This window comes from Cyrtonyx montezumae, unplaced genomic scaffold (genome assembly GCF_038088225.1).
Source record: "Cyrtonyx montezumae isolate F1298 unplaced genomic scaffold, pur_monq_1.0 scaffold_0, whole genome shotgun sequence".
Lineage (NCBI taxonomy): Eukaryota > Metazoa > Chordata > Aves > Galliformes > Odontophoridae > Cyrtonyx > Cyrtonyx montezumae.
The window spans coordinates 6,558,668-6,577,026 of NW_027071824.1; positions in this window are offsets into that span (position 1 = coordinate 6,558,668).

An 18,359-nucleotide genomic window follows, 5' to 3' on the forward strand; every position below is an offset into this window, starting at 1 on the left:
AGGTTAGTGAATATGGTAGAGTTAAAGCAAAGCCATTTCCATAAATTGTGTGGCTAATCCAGAACATAATATTTGTATAAGTTGCATATATTGGATATAATGCTTCCTGTTCATTTCCATGGAAACTACAACGGATACAAAGAGCACAATAACACTGATAAGCAAATTCTCAGCTACAGATCACTGTTTTCAACCTAGCCAACACCATTGGCTGTGCACCTTTCCCAGAAATGGACAAGCATCTGCGTGTCATGCTCGTAAACCTCTGAACCAGCAGAGGTGATCCACTTTCACTTGTGCTGAGACACAGCCCAGCACCTCCCTGTGCTCGCGCCCACTGTTGGGTCTCCACAAACATTCAGCAAGCATTAATGAGTGTCAATGGGTGCTGGTTTTTCCACATGGAGGAATTCAGTGACACACCTTTGCTTCATACACCCTTCCATGTCAGATGCCATTCTGTCAGACTGCTCCTCTGCTGCCATCTGTCACATGGCAACAACATGTAACAGGATGTTGGTGAAAGGTTTGGCCTCTGTTGCCATACCACCACCATCTGCCTCTGACATGGTGGGCTGACAGAATAGAACAGGAGACATTACTTTTGGAAAAACCCTGAAGTATAGGACAGCACAAAGAAAAAGCGACCCTGTTAGAATACACTCACATCCCAAACCCTGTGCATCCTGTATTGATGGGCACAAATTGGCAACAAACCCCGTACCATGCTCCTGGGCTATGCAGACTGGTGTGAGGATTTCCACCCCCATTGCTGTGTGCCCTGGGGGCTGGAGCTCATCTTCCCATAGATGACAGATCACGGCAAAACAGAATAAAAGCAATTGCTATTTTTCACGCTGTCCTCTGCCATTCCTTCCCGTAAGCAGCAGATTGTTGTATGTTAATGTTTCTATTGTTTTAATATTCTTGTTTTCCTCATTCATATTCTGAGGTATTATTGTTAGTGCCAACCCATTTGATTTATTATTTAGAGAAAGCACTTGTTCAAAAAGTCAGCGCTGGATATTAAATGGTGATTGCTTGCAATGAATTTCTTTTTAACATCTGCAAAGACAATTTTGTCTTTTCTCCTTCCACTTAACTCTAAATGAGATATCTTAAGCATAGTTAAATAGGATTCATAATATCTTGCTGACTGAAAATCATCTTGAAATGTGGAATGTGAGGGCAAAAATAGTTATCACATACAAAACTCTATTCCCTCTGAATTTCTAACGGAGGGCACTGTCCCTGGGTGCACATTAGTATTCCTGGTTGTGTGCATGGTGGAGGAGCCAGAGCCACAGGGCTGCTCAGGTACGGGTCTGACTGTTCTCTTCATCTCCATTTCCCTGGGTTTTAAGCCATTGACATTAGTACTCTAGTATTTTGTTTATATATATGTAAACTAATGCAAACATTTTTTGTGTACTTAACTGTGATACCTAGAAATACTCCCTGAAGCCCATTCAATTTGAGAGAGATGTTCTACTGCCTTGAGTAACCATCAAATCAGCTTGATGTTCACTTAGAATATTTTGTCATTGTTATTTTTTGGCCAGAAAAATAGCGTCTCAGTAACTGTGTCATTAGTATCAGTGTCATGGTACAGAGGTAGCACAGTACCTCCATGTTAATAACTGGTTTTACACAGCTGCCTTAAAAACTTGTGCAACTGTGCATTGAAGGATCCTCAACTGTATCCTTGAAAAATAAATGTGGAAGGGGCCATAAATTAAGGTACAACTCAGATGCTCATTGTCACTAGCCAGGTTACCAAAATAGACCAAATGAGGATTAAATGGCAGGTTTAATTAAAGATAATTATCAGGAAGGCTGGCAAGACAAATACATCTGTTATTTCACCCGTTTCCTAATATGAGCAGTATGAAGGGACTGAGCTTTTTTGTTTTGCTTTGATTTTTCTTTGTAGTACAACAATACCGTGGTAGCAACTAAGTATGTGAATGTTTAAATTAGTTGGCTTCCTTAAAAATTACAGCCATAGTGAAACACTAGATAGTCCCTGGTATAGAATGTGATATATTTCTGAATGTATTATTATTTATAATGAAGCTAACAGCAGTGATGTGAGCTGCAGAGTGAGCTCTGCTCGCATAGACATTTTGTCCCCTTTCCCCAGTAGATTGCAGCAAGCAGTGGCAGTGACTCAAGCTGCAGAAGCCACACACTGACTGTGCTCCTCCTGTATGCCTTTCAGGCTGCATACCTCTGCTGGATCTGTTGGAAAGAGAAACATCGTAACAGAGACCCATGAGAAGTGCATTGTATCACAGACTGATGGTGTGCTTGGTAATTGCAACAGAATCAGAGAGTACCCCAGTAATAGATTTTTTTTAGCTTTTTTTTTTCTCCTTTAATTCAAATCTAGCTGTTATATCAGGTGTTAGCATGTGTGATGGTGTGATGAGTAGATGCTCTTTTCATACTAAGAGAATTCAGACTTAAAACTGCCAACTATGTCTTTTATTCCATACTGGTTTTTATCCCTCATACGGCACGTGGGTTGCAAAATATTATTTTGTGAACAAGTTATTTTATTGCAGTGGTTTTTCTGTTTCCTCCACGTGGCTTCATCCTCCCGTTTGCCTTTAGGAAAAAAGGGCATACTTTCAAAAGACATGAAATTAATAACTAACACATTTTAAAATCTGCATGATTACTTGAGAATGGGTAATTTAAAAAAAAACATACTTAGATGTGTACATGCATATAATTTTATTTCTTCTTAGTTTAGAGTAGCATTTAAATGGAGATGGGCTTTTACTGAGAAAGGCAGTAACAAGTACTTGTTTGAATCTCACTGACTTCTGATGAAACATGTGCTGAGTAGAAACGTATGCTGTATTTGTGCAGAAATCCTTACCTGGCATCTGACCTGAGGGTAGAGAAGAGGCTGAAGAAGAGATGCCTGTAAAGAATTCTACATGTTTATGTGGTTGTGACCCATTTGGACATTGTTGACTGGCCCAAGGTAGACAGCACTGGCACCGTGGTGGTGGTGGGAAAGCACAGCTGGCTGCACCTGCCTCCTAAACCTCTGCATGAGGGAGGACTGGAGGCTGGAGCAAAAATGAGTACCTGTGTGGCTGCACGATGACCTGGAACAAGGGTGGCACCCCAGGGTGGCCCCACCTGCATGGAGGACAGAAGAAATCATGATGAGGATTGATCTAACGGAGTTGTAGTGGCTCCCTTGGATACCACAGTGGCACATTGAGGTCTATAGATCTGCATTTAAGGACTCCTAAATGGATCTCGTGACTGGCCTGACAGACCATGACTGCTGCAAAGTAGACACTACCAGGGGTGCTGTAAATCTGTTGCAGACCTCAGGTAGCTGAGCATCACCTTGGAGACTGCCCCATGTGCACACCACACCCAGCAGCTGAAAGGCTGGTGTTCGTGCTTGGATGTGTTGTTTTCCTTAGCTCATTTTGTGGTGGTGCTCAAGTCTAAAAGCTCTTTCACTTGGTCGCACAATAGCAACCAAATTAATCAGGTGGAGATAAATGGAGAAAGCTCCTAAAACCAGTAAGCTCTCTTTGTGTCCCCCAACGTAGTGTTTCTGTTCAAGATGGTGTGGGGATTTTTTTCTTTCTTGTTTTACCCTCTTTTTTTTTTTCCTCCCCCGAAGTGCTCCTGGGTCACGTCTTTGCATGTAAGATTTCAGCCTACAGCAAGTTGTTGCTGATGATGAATTACAAACTGCTTGAAGTCAGAGCTATAAGGGAAATTCTGACACAAGCTTCAGTACAGCAGCACGGACTTGTTTCCCAGACACCAAAATAAACCAGTATTTTCCTTTTGAAATCGTTCTATTAAGTCATCCCCAGCTTTCAAATCCTCCTCCGTTTCTTCCCAGATTCCCGTTCTGAGTTATCTGTGTTGTTTTGAAAAGGAGAGTCTCTAGCCTGAGCCTGTGCTCCCAAGTCCTGCTGTTTGTTGCCTAAGGAGCATACAAAGGTTTAGATTGCATCTTTTCAATGCATTATGGCACCGCAGCCTAAAGCCAATACTTGTTTTTTAACTGGCAACCTGCCTGTACGAATGGAGGAAGCAGATTGCCTCTTTGCTGAACACTTAGACAAGGTACTGATTTAACAACAGTGGACAAGCAGCTGGGAGCTGGGCTGTCAGCCTGTCACACACTGACAAATCTGTTGTTCATATTCAGGCAGGATGTTCCAGTTAGATTGCCATCAGTATCATCCATCTACCACAGGCATGCGAGGCGTACCCACATTGCCTGCATACCCATGGACAAAATGCTGTTGATACAGTTTTCCAGGGGAATCTTAAGAAAACAACTAATTTGCTGCTTTTTTTTTTTCCTGTGGTCTTCTGCAATGAGATCAGTAAGAAAGCAGATTCAATTTTTGTCTCTTCCTTTGTTTCCCATTCGGTATGCTGGAATTATGCGTGCAAATTGGTGGTTACTCCAATTTCATGTCTCAAGCATGAAAAGAAACCTCTTGAGTGGAGCCTTACCACTTTCTGTCAAGCCATGAAAGCTTTTTTCAAAATCCAATTTGATAAAATACGAACTAAAACAGAAATTATAAAAGCAAAAAAAAAATTGAGATTAGTAGACGCGCTTAGGAATGACATTGTTCTGGCTTCCAGACTGATTTTCAACATATTTTCATATAACCAGCGTGTTTGTAAGACTGAAGTAATGCACTCCTGAATTATTTCACCCATGTGGCAGAGCTCAGTCTGCAAGGGAACGCTCAGCTGAAGCCCATCCATCCTTGCTCATGTTCATCAGCTGCCGTTGGTCTGCGCTGGGCTGTGCATAGGAATGGGTGCAGGGAGGGTGTGTGTGTCAAAGCTGTAGAACTCATGAGGTAAATATTTTAACCCAGCCATACTCTTGCCTATTCCTTTCTTTTTTTTTTTTTCTTTTTTAATTTGGAAAAGCTGCTTTTGAATACTCTGATTGTATATTCAGTGGATTATAGTTTTAAATTGTCTGTCCTTATGTCATAGTTATCCAATTTGCAGCCCCGTGTGCCCTTTATCTTTTCCTGTTCCAGCTTCAGATCTATAATCCCAAAGCCCACAAAATGAACTCCTGAATTTAGGTAGGGAAGAAAGAAAAAAAAAGAGGTCCATGTGTATAATTTCATCTGAATTTACCATCTGATTTGCTGCTGCCTGTTCATCACCTCTGAGTGATAGAAAAACCCCACAGCTCTCTCCAGGAGGTGACGGAGGAAAGAGTCCTGTTAACTTCCTACTAATTCTCAGGGTGTTATATACCTTTTTACATTCACAGACAGACACCAGTGTAATTTAGAACAGTAATGACTCTGAAAAGTGGTAAGCTAGTCAGATTCTTAGTATTAATCTATATCCTTTCACATTTTAACCTAATACTGCAAAAATCATAATGTGACATACATTTACGTAGTGTGTAATTTAATCAGCTAATATCTTCAAGTCCTCTCTGTAGCCTCTTCAATATAATACCTTTTCTGGTCAAGAAAGCCATTTAACTTCACTATATTTTTCACAGTAAGGTTCAAGATTTTCTGGAAAACACTGAGTTCATGTAGGTTAGTTACATTTCCTGTCTAAAAGGAAAAGAAGAACCTTACAATTTGAAGCTCTTTTTTTTTTTTTTTTTTCCAGTAAACGGACAGAGTGCCTGGAGCCATATAAAAGATTGGTAAAACATGCATCAAGAGAGCAGACCGATGATCTACGGGAATTTCTTTGTTGAAGCAACCACAGCCCAGAGCCTGGTCCGTTAAAACAACCCTACAGGTTTGTCAGACTTCAAATGCAGGCTGTAGGCACGACAGGTAAGGGGATTTCTGTGTTCTTGATAGAAATATAAATAAAGTCTGAGAGAATCAGACTGCTTTTGTGGTTGAATATGAGTAGAAGTAAACATGCTTTGAAGTGTTTTATACCTGGTCACATGTCAAGGCTGAGCTCCAACTTTTTGTACACAATGGCAACAACATCAGTTCTCTATCACTGTAAAATCTCTGGGTGTTCTGTTCTCTGCTCTGAAACCTCAGTCATCTTTGATTGACAGGAAGATTACCTAATAAACCTTCCCCACAAACTAATTAATCACTGTGAATACAACACTAAATTGGCAAGCATAAAAAAGCAAATGAGATGGGTGTTGAAGACCGTTTTCGAATGACCTTAGTTGAAAGCCAAGTACAGAGTGCTGAAAGCAGCAATAACATCATGCTGCTGGGTAAACTTCTTCACTGGGGTGGGCTTCACCCAGTTTGAGGGTGGGCTGTGACATCATGACATGATCAGACAGGAGCCCGTCCAATTGATGGGACTGGGACACCACCTCTCCCGATAGAACTTGGGATTTGCTTCATAGCTCCTTTGCCCTCTTTTTGCAGTTATTGATAGCAAGTACTTCTCACAAATAAAGCACTGTTACAGACATTATTATCCTAATGCAGAAATCCCAGTGTACTTCCTGTGAGCTTTGTTTCATGACCAGAGAGCTCCTCAGCACACGGCCCTTTGAGCTTTGGGAGCAGTTCTTCCCCAGACAGAGGTTTCACCAAGATAAAGTCACCACACAGTGATATTCCTGACAAGTTTAACTAAGTCGGAGGCTTAGGTCAACATGAGATCTTCTCTACTTTCTTCTTTCTTTTCTGATGATTAAATACCATGCACTGCTTTATTTATGGCTCAAGTACAGGGCATGTGAGCATGACAGGAAATACAGTTGCCAGTTCTTCCAACCTTGAAGGCAGGACCAACACTAGACTTTGCTTGGGCAGTGGAGCAGTTCTCAAACAGATATCCACAAACCATCTCAGGAGCTGGCTAACATTTTTTTCCTGATCTTTTGCTTCTTCTACACCTATGCAAACCAGTGATGGTTGCTACCATGTGCCTGTGGGCAGATCAGAGCAGTGAGTAACTGCAATCCAGCTGGTGCTTCTCCTTTTCACTTAATATTTGAATAGCACTTATAATAATAATCTAAAACGTGTGGCCTTTGAACTGCCTTCCCCTCCAGCTTCTTGGGGCTGTACACAAGCTCAAAGGGGGCCAAGCACAATGTAGCATTTGTATCTTTTTCCCTTCTCCATCCCACAGGTTTGTGCGGTCCCAAAGGCACACTCTTCTGCACAAGCTGTATCTCATCTCTGACCACAACCATTGCCCTACACAACAAGGGATGGCAGTGGCATGGCTGCAGCTCTCCAGCTGCTTCTCGGCCTCCCACAGCCCCCCCCCTTCTCTTCCCCTGCCAGCCCCTTCCCTTCCCTGTTTTCATCCCGGCTGCTCAGAGGCAGCAGAGAGAGGGAGAGAGGAATTATTTATTGTATGCCTGTTGAAAATGAAAGGCTTTTACATTTTAATGAGCACTAAATAGGAGCGAGGAAATATTGTTCATTAGCTGTAATCTGTGGAATTGCTTGAGTGAACTTCCTTTGGAGGCCGCTTTAAACGGTTCACTCAAGTAAAGCAGTTTGTATGGTAATTAAGGGAGCATTTTTCTGTCAACATCTGTGCCGCTATTTATAACGCTGAAGGTATCTTATTGCTCCACCAGAGAAACATTAAAAAAGATGGGCAGAGGGACGGTTGTATTTTTTTTAAATATATATGTATGTGTACACATACATATATATATGCATGTAACGTTTCTACCTTCAAAACCTCTTCCTTTCTCCTGCTTCCTTTTTGCTTTCTTATTCTCTTCCTGCTACCCCTCAATTTGCCAAGAAAAACACCCTGTCCAGTGTTTTGTGATAGTAAGGATTATCATCCTGACATCTTTCCATTAATCATACCCTTTGCTCAGCAGCCAGGCAGAGAGACTCAATCTGCTCAGCAAAAACAAGAGGCCTGTGTCTTTGGAAACCACTCTCATCTCTCGTCACTCCACAGTGCTGAAGATGCCTTTCGGCTGTGTTATCACCTTGTCCATGGAGGGATGGCATAACGTGGCTGCATCCTCAGCACATCCCTCTGGGAAGCCCAGCCAGAGCTTCTGGTGCCCTGCAGGAGTGGCAGGGGGAGATAACCTTTTGCGTGTTTGATCTCATCATGTTGAGGTTGGTACTTCAATTTTGTTGCTGTAAGATTGCTTGGGAAAAGAGTTCGGGTGCTATGAATGAACTTGCTTTTCTGCATACAGAAATAGAAATGTGTGTTCGCATTCAGTTGATGGTTGGACTTGATGACCTTAGTGGTCTTTTCCAACCTCCATGATTCTGTGATCATTTTAACCCTGACCAGCCCATACGTAGCCAACACCAGGTATAGTTTTACCCTTACCTCCTCCATCTTTGTTTTCTCCTGTACTCACAATGATGAAGTTTGCATCCTGAATGCAGTTCATCACTTAGAATATGGCAAGTGTTGCCCTGAAAAGCTGGAATTGCTGAGGTGGAGATGGATGTTACGCCGTGCCTCTGAGCCCAGTTGTCTTACAATGACTCCAAAGTAGCTGTGAGCCATCTCCTGCTCTGGTTGTGTGCAATTCCAGTTTCCCAACCCTAAACGTCTTTCTGCTTCCTTTCTCATGATGCAAATGCTTCATTTATGCCTCAACCGCTTTGCTTCTTCCTTTAGCCTTCTGATGTTAATTTTTTCTTCCCCAGAGCTAAACCCAAATCTGAGGATTTTCCATGGTTTTGTCCTGTGTGTTTTGCATGCATGCTGAGAAAGGTGTTCTGAAGAGAAAGGGATATTCATTCAGTAATGTATTGTTTTCACTTGGTGTAACAGAAAATATAAATAAAATAAATAAAAAACTTCCAATATATGTGGAAAAATGCACGTAGAGCTGAAGCTTGCTAGAGTGCACCAGAAGCACTGCCCTGTATAAATTAAAGATGCTTTGCCAGAGCCAATAACTTTTATAGATTTTTCTTTACCTGTAACGAAGGAAAAACATAAATGACTATCATAAAAAGTAAACATTAGAAATAGAAAATCCCTTTTACAGCATTCAGTCCATCTTTCTGCCAATAACAAGTTGTTCCCTGTAGTATATTTTTCCAGTGATTCCTCCAGTCTAGTGTTAAACATTTTGAGTGAAGGGCCTTGCTGCTCCCTTGAGAGGAGGTCTGAAAGCCTTGTGCATTTCAATGTCAGGAAGTTTTTCTCAGCAACTTCAATTTTCTGTCTGTATTTCTTCCTGTTAGTGTTAGGATGTCCCTATAATTCTGTTCATTTGAATTTTCATACCGATGCTCTTTAGAAGGTATGTGCATTGTGATTCTGTATCACCATTTTACAGTTTTCAAGCAAAATTCACTACACACTTTTACAAAAATTATTCTTGGCTTAATTTAAGTCATGAGTAGCGTTTCTGTAATGTTTGCATCCTATTTATAGCAAGAACACTTATTGTAACACCAGTCTTAACGCCACTCCTCTTTTATTTTGATGGGTAACCAAATCGCAGGACCCTGACATCTGCTATTTTTGGTAAGGGGCCAATGCTGGTTTCACAAATGGGAAAAGTGCTTTCAGAGAGGAAAATTGGAAGGAGACGGAGAGCAAATAATTGCAAACAAAACTAACTAGCAAGTTAAGAGAAGCCCAAAACAAAAGGAGCGATATTTTTCAGAAGAAAACAAATGAGTGAGGGCATTTAATAAATGAGAAATTTACCTGAAGATAGATACATTAAGGTTGGAAAAGACTTCTAAGATCGTCGTGTCCAACCTCCAACCCACATCCACCATGCCTACTAGCTGTGTCCTTCAGAGCCACATCTAAATGTTTCTTGAACACTTCTGGGGACAGTGACTCCACCACCTCCCTGGCAGCCTATGCCAGTGCCTCACTGCTCTTTCTGAGAAGTTCCTCATATCCAACATGAACCTCCCCTGGCACAACTTGAGGCTATTCCCTCTCATCCTATAGCTCCTACTATCTCTCACAAGGTGCACAGACAACTGTCTGATAGCATGAACACTGTCAGGGGCAAAGCAACCTGGTTCATGTCTTTGCTGAATTGGAAGAAAAAAAAGTAGCTATTAATCAGGAAGCTGATTCCTTGTTGGAAGGTTGCATTTGGTTATTGTGTCCAACCTTCTGTGTATCACAGAATTTCAGATTTGTCTTAGACTTCTTGTGAACTTTCAACTTCCAAAAGTTACCCAATCTTGATTCGTTTAATTTCCTTTAGTATTTTCAGCTAAGCTCACTGTTCCTGAAGACAACTCCAGAAGATATGTAAAGACTTCCACTTGGTTACTATTGGCTGTAATGTTGGAATTGTCTACCCTGGTGATGCAGGACTAAAACAGAAGCCTGCCTAGTGATTAGTTATCCATAGTTCCTGCAAGGTACATTTTATGTATTTTCATTAAGTATTGAATCCAACCTAGTTGTTTAATGCCTTTTATTTAAGAGGTTTCACAGTGAAATAAAATACCACGCAAAAAGCAGGAGAGATGGAAAATAACTCTCTACAGTAATTGCTCATTATCTCTTCAGTTTTGTTAGTGGTAAATACAAGACATGTCAAATGCTCCTACCTCTTTCTGCTGTAAAGGTAAGTAAACCGTATTTTAAAAACATCTTCTTAAATTGTGATGAAATTGTTACTTCCAGCACTGTAATGTATGGCATTATGTGGTGCCATATAAAAGGCAGCTTCACAGGCTGCTCTGGCTCTGCATCACCAGTGCATCTCCTTACAGATGAGGTCTTACATGTGAACTTATCTTTGGATATAAAGTTGAATGAAATTTAAGTTCATGGAGAAACTTTAATGCTTTGCTGAGTGAAAATGCATTTTAGTAGATGCTTAAGTACTTTTCTCAAGAGGTTTACCATGCATAAGACTACTTAAAAGGCCCTTCTGAGTTAAAAATACCTGAAGTTCTCTCTAATGAGGATGTGTAGCATTCTACTCAAGGTAATCAAGACTCATGACATCACATATTTTAAAATTCTTATTAGGAAAGACAAAAAAACCTTACAGTCGATAAGGTAAGTGAAGGTTCAGGTGAAAGATGGAAACAGAGGATTATAGTACAGTAGAAGTGCATAAGCATCTCTTATTGAACTTCTGCCTTTAAAACCTTTCTTTATCTGTGATGTATTTACCTATAAGCTCTTTAAGGCAGGAATTCATCATTCTGAATATATATGAGAAGCCTAATGTGGTTCACAGTGTGTTTTAATATTTAACAGCAGATCATTTTCTGTGGATATTATAGAGTTTATTGTCGTGATATGTGTTGTTATTTATTAAACATCTCAACAATACAGTAGTTGCAGACCAATGGGCAGTTTGGGCAATTAATCATTGTCTTTTCCAAAGGTCTGAAACATTCTGTGTTTTTGAAGGTAGTTCTGAGGCTTCCCAGGTAGTGTACCATTAACACATGACGGGGCATGTTTCAGAGATTCATTAATACATGTTGTAGATGTGCAGCCTCATGCATTCAGCCACCCGAGGCATGCATTAATGGACCATTAAAACATGCCCAGGAGTGCCTTAATGCTATAGCAGTATGGCTCTGCAGTTTTTAATTCAACTTTTTCATAAAACAGTTCTTTTCAAAAGTACAATTTTTACTTTAATGCAGAACTTCTACTCAGAAAAGAAAGGGGTATTGTGACCTAACCTTAAAAAGGCAGCTGGATGTGGATATGAATACCCTTTTTTAATTTTTTTCCTACATTTTAATACATTTGATTTTGATTTTATATTGTTTTATAAATAGCATAGTCCTAAGGCCTGATTCACGTTTTTGCTGACCTACCTTCCTGCTGCTCAGGAAATGTAAAAGAGTCTTAAAGTGCCATAAATGTAAATCACACCCCCATACTACTTAGCTTAGTTACTAATTTCAGTAGACATTTCTAGGTTTCTAGGTGAGTAACTCTTGAACAGTTTTGGATTCCTGTGGAGAAAAAAGCAAAATTGGAAATCTAAGCATTTGCCATATAAGTTCTGCTGTAGGAGACTAAAACTAGGAAAGGGAAAAGGAGTTGTACCACAGGTGGACAATCTGCTCAAGCCTTCAGTTACGTGTTACCAACCGAATCAGTTTCACAGCTCAATCTCAGCTGAATTCGTTCTTAATTAATCCATTTTCCTTTAGTACTCTTATTTTATAATTTTTGAACACCAGTAGTACAAATAATCTCATCTTTATTATAATACAGTGGACTACTATCCTTAATTTCATAATAATTCCTGTGTGAGCTGTGGAACAAACTATTTCCCCCCATGTCAGTCTCCACTTCATTTAGAAGTTGGGAGCAGCATTAAGAGCTTGGAAGTGCTTGAACCAGCTAGAGAAAATTTCTTTAATGATAGTGCTCTGAAAGAAGGCCATAGGCCACAGTTCAAAAAATTCACCATCTGACCCAAAACAAAATATTATTTCAGGTCAATTTTAACATTGCGTTTAGATTTTGCTTTTATGTGTATGTTTATTACTGCTGGACATCACATTTAATGTGTGATGGCCAGCAGTCATGTGGAAATGGAGCGTTGTGATACATTGCTTAAAAAAAGATTGTAATTATGTATCAGAGCATTTTTTTTCCCATGTTTCTTTAGAACAACTATCTAAGGAAATTCTTTCCCTCTTTCTGAATTAGCTTTCTGGCAGAAAAAGTTGCCATGGAACTCCATATTTGGACTAATGTAGCTTAGAGCCGCGAATTAGTCATCATTATCATAATAATAGCGTTACACCATTATTTTACATATTACTCCTCCTCTAAAGTATATAAGTACAGTGCACTATAATTTGTAAATACAGCCCTGCTGGAGCTGTGCTTTCAATCAGCAGTGCTTGAGCAGGAGCTTCAGAACAAGATCAGGTTTAACCAGAGCGTCGCTACCTCAGGCTATATGCTCACTGACCACGGGTCCTCCGCTCTTGCCATGGCATGAGCAGAATGTAGAATGGTATGTGGCTGAATCATTGGTGGGATATTGCATGGATCTGGGACTCCGTATTCTTCTGAGAGCTGTGGTGTTTGTCAGACAGTCTTGGAGCAGGAAGATCTGAGCAAGAGGCTTAGTTTGATTATCCTCAACTTCATAGCAACTGGTGGGATCTGGGGCCTTCTCTTCTGTCTTTTCTTCCCTGTGCCAATACCAAGCGTGGAGAGTTCTTAAAGCATTTTTGTAAGAAAGAAGAAGGGGTTGGGAGGTACTTGTTTTTATTTAGAAGCAGGGCAAGGGGACATAACTGGATGCACTGCGAAATTTCTGTGTCAGTAAATTCAAGAAAAAGGCCAGTGGTGCCAGTGCATATGTGCTGCTCAGTGGTAGTGTTGGTGGCTGTCACCCTCTGGGATGAGCTTGCAGTAATTACATTTTCCTGTTGTATGGAAATCCCTCAAAATTACGCATGTGCTGAAACTTCTCATGTCACACATTTTCTCAGGGGCTGAAATTCTGTATACTTATAACCTGCAAACAACTTATATTAATTCAGTCCAAATTGAGGAAAATGCATTGTTTGAAGCAGGAATTAGAGGCAGTACTAGTTAAGCATATACAACTAGGAACTGTGGGATATAGCATTGAAGCCTGTGGCTGACAGAATTAAATCTATTTCAGCATTAAACACTTCATCTTCCTCTACAGCATAGGTAAAAGGTCATATGCTCCAATAATATGATCCAAAAGATGATAATGTAGAGAGGGAAATCCAGATCTAACAAGTAAGCAAAGAGCTAGCTCTGAATTTACAATACCTTTGCTTCAGGGCTTTTCAGGGTTGTGAAGAAAGAAATGGGATGTAATGCTGGAACTGATTATGTGAGGAGAATGGGACTATGAGAAGTAATCAAAAGCAGAGAAGAGCGAGACAAGGAAGAGGCTACAAACATGGGGTAGACATGGAGAAGTATGGCTCCATTACTGCATGCTTTATCTATAAGGACTTGGATTTTTATCTTTTTGTTTCATCCTTTGTATTTATTACATAATATAATCATTAAGTTGTACCTTTTTTTTGCATTTTTATATATGTATATTTTTATTTTTGTCTCATGCATTGCTTAAAGGAGGAAGGTGGTCAAAGGCTGAGTTGTTCATTGGGTCTAAGGAGACTACTACTCGTGGGAGTGTTGGCTCTTAAGAAATTGGCAGCTATACATAAAGTAAATGAGAACAGTACGTGTGTTTTGATCATTAAAGTCATGTGATTATTATTATAATCAGCAACAACAGATTTAATAAATAGTTTTACAGCTATTAGGGAAAAATACATACATAAAAGCAAGAACCAAAGTGCTCTGTACAAATAAATACTGTTTTTAGTGTTGTGACAAGTGATGAAAGTGTAACATTCCTCAGCAATTGACAAATGTCAGTGAAATCAGTGTTTGGCCAATGAGATGCATGGCTCCCTCCGAGAAGATTCCAGACTTATTGCACTTACTTATTACACAGACTTGTTACACGTTTGAGAGTGAAGCAAATATTTTGATTTTGAAAACAGAAAACACAGTATTGATCAAAACTATGCTCTGCATATGAGTGCAGTTTATAAATAGCAGAATTCAGATTCCTTCCCACTGCTGGCATTGACTAGAGACCAGTAGTCACCATGTGAGTTTTAGTTTCACCTAAAGCAAATTTTCAGCCAGAATGGCCTAGTCTCATTTTCTATTTTATTAAAGTAAGGATGTTAGGATTAATAAGTGAGTGCTGGCATTTTTCAAAAATTCTGGGGGGTTTTACAAATTTCCAGAAGGAGAAACAATCTTTTCAACCACTTTTGTGTCAGCTTTTGTAACAGGAGGAAAAGACTGGGTGGCAGCAGTCCAGCTCTGATTCAAAAAAAAGACATGTTGAAAAGTTTATAAAATAGCACCTCAGTATGTGCTTTGATTTTTGTATTTTAATGTGTTATGATAATGGTGCATAAAATGGCTCTCAATTTTTGCTTTCACAGGCTTTCCAATTCCTTCTCACTGGGAAAACGATGTCACTGATACAATATGGACTCTCTTCTGACAAGTAGTAGCAGCAGTTGATGTTAAATTTTGAGCAACCACTGTCTGTGCTAATGTGTCTGGTGACTTTTACTGTTCTCAGTTGTCTCTACTGCAATTTCCAAACTTCTCACCTTTTTTACCCTTTTGTATAGAAATCAGATATGAGTGTGACAGAATGGAAAGATAGCTATCCACATTTCAAACAAGATCATCCCGCACTTCATTGCTAAGTTTCAAAAGAAACTGTTTACTGTTGCTTGAAATAGTATCATAGAATCACTGAGGTTGGAAAAGACCTCCATGATCATCTAGTCTTATAATATATACCACCACCAGTATTTCCCCACTAAACCATGTCCCTCAGTACGGCATCTATATATTTCTTGAACACCTCCAGGGATGGTGACACAATCACAATAGCATCATACTGTCTAATATTGTTTCAGTAGTTACAAAGTAATTTCAATACATGAAATTACTCATTTGCTGAAAGGAAATATTAGCACATTTTAGACAAGAAGAGACAACAACAAAAATAATCTCTCTTGAAAATGTGTTTATAGAAGATACCTGAGGGAGGAAGGATAAAATCTGATTGGAAAATATTTAATAAATTGTCTTGAAAAATGAAACAAACTGTGTTACTGAATAGCATTAGAAACCTGCAAGGCATCCCTAGGAAACTCCTTTACTGGCCTTAACCTATATAACGTGATGCCTTTATGGAGACCACCACTTAAGCAGCAAATACTAACATAGACTATGGGACATGAGAAGAGAAAATCAGAATATAGACATACGAACGCTGACTGCCATCTGGCACAGATGTCATTTACTGCTGTTCATGAGTCAGAAGCCGGTTAAATTTAACGTGCTTAGCAGCCTGCTTACCCTTGTGCAAGGATAGGTAATGCAATAATTGTTCTTCAAAGTTCCAAACTACGCAGTTCATTATTTTTTCAACAGAGATTCTTGATGATTTTTTTAAATTACAATTGTTTTTAGATTTATGCTTGTACTCTAAATAAAAAACTGTCACATTATCTAATAGTGACATAAATATTTAATAAGAAGTAATTTTTCTATTCCAGAAGATCGTATTTTGCATTAGGTTTTTGAGAGAAAGCCTCAAGTTAGCAAGCTGACAAGATGCCTGCTGAATGAATGTGTCTTTTTCTTTCACTGGAGTGAAATTTTTCAACATAGTTTATTTAGAAAAAATACATATACATTCCTCTTTATTTCCCTAAGTAGTTGTTATATCTATGAATGAATCTTCATGTAGCATTGCACACCCATACATAAGTTATAATATGTTTTACATTATCTTGCACTGAGAAAAGAAAATAGAAGGATTGAAGGTGTTTTCTATTTGCATTTTAGTTTTTGGAATAATACTTGTATGAGAAGAGCACTCAGTGATTAAGTTAAATGTGCTCTGTCCAACATTTCCGTAGAAAAGCAAAACTCTGAACATGTGAACTCCTTATGTGCTACAAATGGATGCACTGAGGAATCTTCATTGATAATTGCTGCATGCAGCAGACTGTTTCTTTAGCTAATACGTGAGGTCATTCAAATTTAATCCATGGAAAGCATCCTAAAAGGGTGATAGAAGCTATTATTTTTATTGCAGCTGGATTAATCTCCAACTTCAACCTCTTCAATTCTTAAAATTTAATGTTGTAATTGTATCATTTTTAGGACAAAAAAAAAAAAAGTAGTTTTGATAAATTTGTTTTGACCAACAAACAAAATCATGATCTTTTATTCTAAAAAGAAGATGAAATGGTTTATTAAACATTAATTCTGGCCTATACATTAAATAATGGCAAAAAAAAAAAAAGCAGAAAAATGAGGAGTGTGTAAAAGCAAAAGGAAACACAGCAACTGTGCCTGTCCTAAAGCCTTTTTAAAACATGGTTGCTTCTAGAATTATACTGTTAGCATTAACTATTCTACTAAATGTAATTTCAGAGCAGCTTGGCTATGCTGGGACCAATAATGTTTCAGCAGATGTTAACAGTGAGGGAATTTAAAGATTACAGAGTTTCATGGGTGTAGTAAAGCTGCAGTGGGAACAGAAATATTACCGTAGCTGTTATGTTCTGAGTGCACCACATTTACTGACAAGTAATACATGAGTGATAGTGAGGACCAAGGGAACAGAACTTTATACTTACTGGTCAGCAGCCTATAAATTCCATAAATTAAACAAAGTTTTATGTATTTTTCATTTCTTTTCAGAATGATCGTCTCTAAGGGCCTCTGTTTCACGTTAATTCCTCTGGCAAAGCATAGCTCTGTCTTTCAGCATTACTTCAGGAGGGTATTTCCCCACTTGTATGTTTCCTTTTCTTTCCTCCCACTGCCCTCCAGCTGTAAGCCTTTCACAAGCAATGCTTTCTCCCCAGTGATCCTTTATGGATCAAGTCACAGCCATCAACTGCCCAGCAGAAAATATCACCAGCTCTGGACTAAAGCCCTCCATGAAAAGCCTTTTACCCAGAATGTTGCCATCCATTTTGTGCACCTCTTCTGCCCTCAGTCTTAAGACGAGGAAGTAATCATCATGACTTATTCAGCCCACTAGAGTTCTACGAATTCATGGAGAAGTTAATGTTTTAATTGACCTTCCTAAAACATGAAAACCTGAGATAAGCAAGGCAAGCTAGAAAGATAGGGCTGCTGCCCTGTGTAAAAACTAACAATGCAGTGTTAGCAGTGAATGGAGCATGGGAGATTAATAAAGTGGCTGAACATGGTGCACGGCTCTCAGAGGTGACGTGTGTGTCCAACAGTGGATCCAGCTTTGGAGACAGGGCTTGTACTGCAAGTACTAATTCTGGCTTGTGAACACATCACCTGCTATGTCTAGGCTCAATTAGTTATGGATAACATGTTCAGTTGAATTAATTTAAAATTTTAAGTTTAGCTTATATTTTCTGGTATTCAGATATTTGTGATCATTCTGGTCATCAACAATAGCATTTAACAGTTAAAGAAATACAAACTGAGCTTTCCAGGGGAATGAAGAAGAGAAACAAAATTTATGCTATTTTCTATCTAAGAATGAAATAGTTATAAGTCAGAACAAAGATATACTGCCTGTTCACAGAAAGGAGAGCAGAAGAAGGTCATTATTGCTTCAGATTTTAAAGGAACGCTCTTACAGGCCGTATAGAGCCTACTGAATTATTTTCTACTTTCAAGTTGGGCATTAAAAAAAAAAAAAGACATGAACCTTTGTTAGCGATGTTTGGTACGGGGGTCACAGATGTAGAAGCTCCCTTTCTGTGATGGTGACTGTGCAAAGCCTACTAACCAGTGATGGTTCTACTCCAGAACTTCCCCTCGTTGATTAAAATGTGCTTATGGAAGAAAACGATACAGTACCA